General features: G+C 43.2%; 2 long non-coding RNA genes across 2 annotated transcripts; one reads left to right on the top strand and one right to left on the bottom strand.

The window, feature by feature from the left end:
* Positions 1-1,514: 1,514 nt before the first annotated feature.
* On the top strand, positions 1,515-2,506 carry LOC147668289 (uncharacterized). Its single transcript, XR_015304134.1, has 3 exons — positions 1,515-1,660; positions 1,841-1,982; positions 2,419-2,506. It is a non-coding gene; the product is annotated as an uncharacterized LOC147668289 (long non-coding RNA).
* Positions 2,507-3,925: 1,419 nt separating this feature from the next.
* On the bottom strand, positions 3,926-7,148 carry LOC147668288 (uncharacterized). Its single transcript, XR_015304133.1, has 3 exons — positions 6,909-7,148; positions 5,173-5,319; positions 3,926-4,194 (listed from the first exon to the last, which is right to left on the bottom strand). It is a non-coding gene; the product is annotated as an uncharacterized LOC147668288 (long non-coding RNA).
* Between the last annotated feature and the right edge of the window lie 741 nt (positions 7,149-7,889).

The raw sequence follows: 7,889 nt of genomic DNA, 5'->3' as shown, positions 1-7,889 counted from the left end.
ATGCTACAACCTTTTGAGGTGTTCACACGTGCAGTTAGCAGGGAGGACTGTACTATGGGCCAAGCCATCCCATTGTTGTACATGCTCGAGCAACAGCTGAAGGAGGTCTGTGAAACATACGAAGGTGACGAAGAAAAAGTTGATGCATGTACCTTGGCCAAGGCCTTACGCAACCGCTTATCTGTAAATGCAAGGCTTAAAATGATTGTGTCAGATCCAAATTACATAACTGCAACAATCTTGGATCCACGGTACAAATTGTTTGTCAGCAGTAGCGCAGTCATTCCTTTTTCAGATGGGGATGTTGCCAATTACAAAAGTTCCATAGCTGTGGAAGCTAATGATTTCGAAACTGAACGGCTGTTACTTAAAGGCCTGACAGTGCCAGCCCAGGACAGTCAAAGTACTCCAGGCCATCCTCCTGAGGCAACTCAGGCAAGTTCATCAGAGCATGAGAGCGGTGCGTCCGCTTCCCAGCAGGCACCAACAGTACCAAAAGCAGCACCTACACGATCTGATTCAGCAGACACAACCAAAAGCATAACTGCTTTATTTCTACAGAAGGGGATGGGTAAGTCCGTTGCTTTTGCAAAAGGGAAAGAGGAGCAGCAAAGCCGAGCACCAATGAACACTGAGCGGATGGTTCAGGCCTATCTGGATGACACAACAGAGGTGTTCATGGAGCAAAGCCCATTGGTCTATTGGTATGAAAGAAGGAGACAGTGGCCAGTGCTGAGCAGGCTGGCGATAAAGTATTTGGCTTGTCCTGTAGCCAGTGTCGCCTCTGAGCGGGTTTTCAGTGCTGCTGGTGCCATTGTGACATCGAAAAGGACCAGTCTCTCCCCCAAAAGCGTCGAGAGGCTGACAATGATAAAAATGAATCAACACTTCATACCACCAGACTATACTGTACGTGAATCAGAGCAGGATGAAAAAAGCGAGCCCGAAGAATTCATCACTGCTGGGTTACATGACCTACTGCTGTCCGGACCCACAGAGTTTGAGGACGAGCACCTCTTCCCTGACCAATAGGCTGTTAAATTGTGACTTTTTCCCTTCTTTTATTTGTGTTATTTATTTTCTTATTAAAAATGACTTTCTGGTGCAAAACTGCTAATCTTAAAATAAAAAGCTCAACCAAATCCATCCCCACCACTCATTCTTTTAATGTACCTACTGGAGTTGCACACCTGTGCATTTATTTTCGCTGTATCTTTTTTAGTTACCTCCTGGAGTTGCACGCCTGTGCATTTATGTTCCATGTTGACTGCACTCCTCAGAGTCTTGCTCCATCTTCTTGACTCCCACTCAAGTCAATACAATTCCATCTTGGCAGCCATACATTTGATGTTGTAGATGGAGTATAGTACAATAACAATAATGTAGCCTCTAACAGTCCCTCCATAATAAGTGAACCGTACATGACGACAGCCATCCTCTATTTCATTTGAAATCTGCAACTCATAATAACTGCCTTGCTGAGTCTTACTCTTAAGGCTACCACCTCTGTCTGCAGGCATTCAGAGACGACTCTTCTGTGTCAAAAGAAACTTGAGCAGGCATCCACAACTGAAGTCAACTTGTTGTGATGACTCGCATTACAAAGGCTCGGCAGCATCTGTGATCAATCTTCTGACAGTGAAAGAGAAGAGCAAAACAGGTATAAAAATGAATGATGCCATGCATTGCATTGGATGTATTTTTTTGCTGACTCTGAGCTAATGTGCATGGAGTTGAAGTATACTAGTAACTTCAGTTCAGACTCATGTGATAGCCAATTTTTCCATGTTATTTACTAATAATAGAAATTATTTACGCACTTGTGTTCCTACTACTACAGATGCAGTCAGGACTTAATTTATCGTAGTCACTCACTACAGACTGAGTTGCTGATGATAATGATGGTGACCACCATATCTTTGCTGTCAGGCAGTTGGATCTGAGCTGATTGATGCACGATGTTTCTTGGAGTGGAATACAAGGTAATAAAAGTCACAGCACAGGAGACCCAGGCTACTACATGTTTGTGCACAGTGCTGTGGTAGAGTACAATAGTGGTATGATTGATGACTGAGAATGACGCATTGATTTTGTTGATTAATTTTGTAAATGCTAGGTTGCTTTTTCAATTTCATTCACCTTTCTGTGGCTCTGAAATTTTTAGGGAAATGCAGTTTGTATAACGGCCAAACCTGTGTCGTCGTGGGCCTGTTGTTGTGTGCTGGCTCCTGTCTTTTTTTGTACTTCTAGATTAAAAATGATATGCAACTAGTAGACTTATACAAATTAAATCCAAGCCGCCTCAGTCTGAAAGTCCTCTCATACGACTACTCCTCTTGTATTGTTTTTTTTATCTTCACTGTATTAAAATTTGTTTAGGTCATTCACATTCTTTTGTATTTGCCTTTTCTTTTTCAGGCTGGACATCTTTCACCCACTGCTTTATAGTATGAGCATCAACTCTCACCCTTACCACAAATCCTCATCATCAAGCAATTGGATTGCGGCGGGAAACCAAGAATCATATTCAGCGTGTCCTTTTCTTACGTCCATTGCTTACAATCATTAGCTAGCGGATCAACATCATAAATCATCGTCTTCATTGTTTTGCTTTTGTTGTCTCCAATCTCCATGCGTACTGTTTTTCTTTCTCAAACCTTTCCCAAAACCCCCGTACCCATCCATTAAACAAACCCTAACCCTCTTCCCCCGGGCTGCGTGGTTACATTGAGGTGTGATGTTTCTTACATTAAATATACACCAACAATTTGATCACGCGCTTGCTGGGGCAGATGTGGTCAAAGCAACAATAGTGAAATGTCAACAAGGCATGGCCAGGATCTTCTGCGGCTTCCCAACTCAAGCTCTGTGTATAACGCCAAATAATTTACCATTAACATCAAACAACGAATGCATCTAATGAATTGGCGTAATTTTTTGGGTTTAAAGTGTAAAGCATTATGATTTAGAAAAGTTTGACGTTGCCGTGAGTACTACAAGTAAAGTTGAACTTCTTATCTTCTCTTGCACTTAGTTTCCAGTCCCCAAAACCATTGTTTTGTTTCAGTTTAGCAGTTGCAATATTGGGTCACCCATGCAATGTACTGTACTTACTTATACTACCCCCACATTGTCTGTCACGCAAATGACTGTCTCTTTCTTTTTGTCGCTACTGGCAGGGTCTGTCTACTACTATCACAGAAGTTCTGATTCTGAACCACAGATTCTTCGCCATTGTCTTGGAAATCAAATGCAGCCCTTGCAGTGCCACACTTCATGATAAATCATCATCATCTCATCAGCAATCACAGGTAAGATAAGTTTGCAGTGAGGTATAACGCAAGACAGACTGGTCGTTCTTCTAATACTACAAATATAACTCGGTGAGGGTTTACTGCATCTATCTGTTTGCATGTTAAAGATGTGGGCAATATATTTTATTATTAAAAAGCACTGTCCGCCGACCTGCATGGCCAAATTAAACCTTGCGAGGTTGCACAACGTACATTATTTGGTGAAACACTCCCCCCTCCAACCCCACAAGAAACGCAAATGAACTTCAAATGTTTTCTTTTTAACTTAACTTTGTGTCTCGTTTATTTTAACATAATGTAATATATAACTAAAGATGATACAAAAATAAAATATATATAAATCCTACACCACAGCTGTCCCCCTACCCGCCTCCCCTAACCCCAACCAAATTCCCACGCTCAATGTCATGTAAAAAAAAAGTAAAAACCCAACACCCAATTCCCACCCACCAACAAAAGGATTGAAAAAGGGGCAAACAGGGTCCATCTCATAGCCGGCGGGCTTTTAAGTGTTGATCCACCAGGATCTTTACACGCTCCTCTATTTGTTTTTTAGTCTGACTGCTTTGAGCCTCCAGCCTGGCTACCCGGAGGAGAATTTTTCGCTGGAACTGGCGGCACCTACATTGGCAGCCATGTTGTTGTGGGGGGGTGGACGATGCGGGGAAAATCTGGCGGCGGGCGGCTGCCTGACCACGCCGACGTACTCCTGCAGGCTTGGGGGCCGGGGCATTGGAAGAGGCAGCAGCTGCTGCCGCCGCCTCCTCCTCCTCCTCCTCGGCCTGAGCCACCAGCCGGCGGTAGGCCTCAACGATGGCCTGCAGTTTCCGCTGACGGGCCCGGACTGCCAGCTCCTTCCTCGTTGGTTTAGAAGGAGTAACTATAAAGAAAGAGACAGAATTGTTGTAATCAAAAACCCCAGCAAATCAAGAACACAACATGGATCCAACACATAGTGGGCGGCACAGTACAGTAGCAATAGCAAGCAAGTTGAGTACCTAAAATGTTGTTTTATCTATCTTGAACATTCTACGCCTTATATACTTCATTTGTCTGCCTTTTTGGCACGGCATTATGCCTGCCCTAGTAACATAGGTAGCATGGGTGTACTTCAGCGGTCACATACGAACACCTGTCTTTTTCATATCTCGTTTTTTTATATCATATACTCTGTGCTTCCGGGAAAAGTGACAGTCTCCAACTAACATTAATTAACAGTGGCCAGCTAGTACTAGTAAATGTCTACTCTAGAGACTATCATTCTTTATATCGCCAACAAACGTTAGGTGGTTTGTGTTTCGCCAGCAACGACCCGGAATGCATCCAGTCGTCCCCTCCTTCCCTTGCCTTTGGGTTTAACCAAAACACCGCTGCCAACACTAGTATCCACTATCCAGTAACCACCGATATTGGATGTGTCTCCCACCCACGCAGGCAGCTGTGTTTTCCCCTTTCTATGCTTCCACAACAACCCACGCATCCAACTGCTCTCAAACACCTGCATTGCTGATTCCAAAGTATCCTTCTATATTATATGATTGGAGCTTTTTCCTTGCTCCTTTCATCATACTTAAAATCAATCTCATGTTAATCCATCGCGGTCATGTAATGTTGTGGATAAGACTTTTTCAGTCTGCCACCAACCTTTCACAGCTGAGTTGTAGTCACATAGAAGAGGCCTGTATAACTTATTTTATCAATTCTCGCCGGTGGTAATGCTTTTGCTAAGCTTGGTAATGACAACGGTGGCGTCATATATTGTCCAGTAGAACTTCAAGTTCATTATAAATATCAGAGTACAGTGAGGAAGTTTTCCCCACCCACCAAGTAATGCGGATCACTATTGAATGTAACTTACCATCGCCCACCGTTGTTGTCTCCTCCCCCGCTGCTGCCGGTGCTGCTGTAGGTGCCTCTGGTGGTCCTCCATTCCCCTCCGGGATCGCCTCTGCTGCCGCCGTTGCAGCGCCGCTGCCCCCGTCGGCACTGGTGGATGGTACCGGTTCTGCAAAAATAAAAATAAGTAATTAAGTACACCTTTTTAGATGGATGCACAGCCCCCATTGTACTTGTTCACCAAAAACGGAGTTCTGCAAAACAGTTAAGTACAACGTAATCAGTAGTAGTCCACATTGCCTAGTACAGCAGAGTAAGTAACACACTACACATATTAGCATTTGTTTGGTATGGTATGGTACCCAAGCTCATCTCATCTATACTGCTACTCTAGTCTAGTCCTTGGAAAGTTAGACTGAACCATGTAACCTAACCAGTTTGTACATCAATGACATGTCTACAGTTTTGCGCATGCTACCTCACAGCTTGTTGCGCAGTACGAGAAGACGCCTTTGAGGCCACATGATAGTTCAAAGCATACACCTGAAGAGTTCGGAAAATAGAAAGGCCCGTATTTACTTTTTGAATGTGGATTGTGGAATTTCCTTACAGCCTCAGGTTACACCTTTTTTTTAGCATGACAGCTAAAAAGTTGAATAAATGTATGTAATGTTTTCATACTGTCTAACGTGCACCACTTTTGTCATTATCTTTCGGCAGATGAGAAGATTTCCTTCTACGAAGCAAAGATTTCCAGAGCTTACCAAAAAGAGGCATATGCAACCAGTATACGTTCAATGGTGAGGGGTCTCCGACATTTCCCACATTTCCCTATCGTGCGCTGGTAGCTGTACAAATGTAGATTACTTTTTATTCAGCCTTTTTTAACTCTGGATTTTTTCTGGTGGCCCTGCCCTTGACGCATTTCACAGAACAACTTAAAAACATTGATGTTACTTACTTAGTTACTTCTAACAAAATAAAGGTTTTGAAGTACCACATTGACTCGGAAGTATATTTTCAGTGTCTGTTGTCTTGTAGACTTACACGAGAGAGTGAGCAAAAGGGGGTTACTTAGGTTATGGATTGTGTAATAAAAGCATTTGGCATCTTCATATTGGGGTTCAGGAAAGGGGTAATTGAATAATTGACCAATGACTGAGCCCATATAGGTTGTCGTTCATTGAATTGTGGGTTCCTCTGAGTTCTGTGACTGAGGTGTAAGACTGTAAGTAAGTAAGGTCCAACCTGCCTATCAACAACAACATCCAATTTTGGGGTGCATACATAGTTATGTATGTGACTGCATAGAAGAATACCCGCAAGAGTAGTAGTGGTATTCATTACTAACGCTTACAAAAATAGTAGACCAACATCTGGATGCATACTTGGTTGGTGTCAATTGGCAAAGAAGAGACATTACAGAGGAAAAAGCATAAGACAGGAGTGGACCCTGTGCCTTCCGCTATTCGATCACAGATTTTTTGAAAAGATTGATACCTTAACTAAAGAGTGGGCAACAGGGCAAGCTTACCTACAGACAGTCTAGTAGTAGCACAGAGAGTCATAAGAGAGGCTCTTTCAAGGAACAGAAAGGCAGGGACAGATAGTAATACCCAAAATTTTGAAAACATAAAACAAATACAAGCATTTGTCAAAATTTAGTTAGGTGAAATGTCATTAATCGGTTGGAAAAAAAGCTCCGTTAGAAAGTTAGGGAAATATCATTGTTCCAAAAGAAAACACTGTTGGACTTACTAGGGACAGCAGCAGGATCCTCAGTAGAGGAGCTCTGTGCCTGTGGTTCACGTTCACCCGCCGACTCGGTCCCAGCCTTCTGCTTGCCCCTGGGTTCTGTGGTTCATGTAAGAAATAATAAAGAAAGAGAAAACATTGAGTGCTGTGAAACATAGACAGCATTTCAAAAACCACTGCTACAACATTAAAAGAAACAAACATTGGTCTACCAAATGACTACTGCCTTGCATGATTCACTGACTAGTGTACTTGGAGAAAACAAATCAAATGTTCCATAAACATTCTGATTGCAGATTACTAAGTAACACAGAGGCAGTAAGACCTGAACAACACCACAGATTCAAGAATGGGGTAATCAATCAATTATCTGTAAGTAGCCATTTCTTTTTCATTTTTTGCCAGCAAAATGCATAGATCACAAGGAGGAGACATGCTTAACTTTGTGCATACTAACTAACACGAAATTGTACGTTCATGGCATCATATTTTGTTTTGCTACTGACTGAATGCTACTGCTGCCCTACCCACTCAATAAACAAACTACATCAGTTCTATGGAGGGCTGAGGCAGGGGCGGCTCTAGGCTCATGGTGGTCCTGGACTCCTGGCCAGGGAGCGTAGGTGGGGGGCCCGGAAGAGGAGGTCGGGGCGGAGCACGGAGGCCAGTGAAGAGGGGGGAGTCAGGGTGTTTGGAAGTGGAACAGAGCCGGAGCCACCAAATCCCTGCCAGGGGCCGCCACGCAAATATGTATCCATCCTCTGAGGATTATTAAATTAAGGATATATATTGGTGGGGTGGCCCCTGGCGTTTGGTGGCCCTGTGCAGTTGCACAGCTTGAACATGCCTAAATCCGGCCCTGGCTGAGGTAAGAAGAACAAAGTAACTTTTGCATTCATTGCCAGAGGAGTATTCATGCAGAAGAGAAGGCCGTGAAAAAAAAATGATACAAAATATGCATTGCAAACACGTACAATTATCCAT

This window comes from Lissotriton vulgaris, unplaced genomic scaffold (assembly GCF_964263255.1).
Source record: "Lissotriton vulgaris unplaced genomic scaffold, aLisVul1.2 SCAFFOLD_1140, whole genome shotgun sequence".
Taxonomy (NCBI): Eukaryota; Metazoa; Chordata; class Amphibia; order Caudata; family Salamandridae; genus Lissotriton; species Lissotriton vulgaris.
This window is presented reverse-complemented; position numbering and strand designations above follow the sequence as displayed.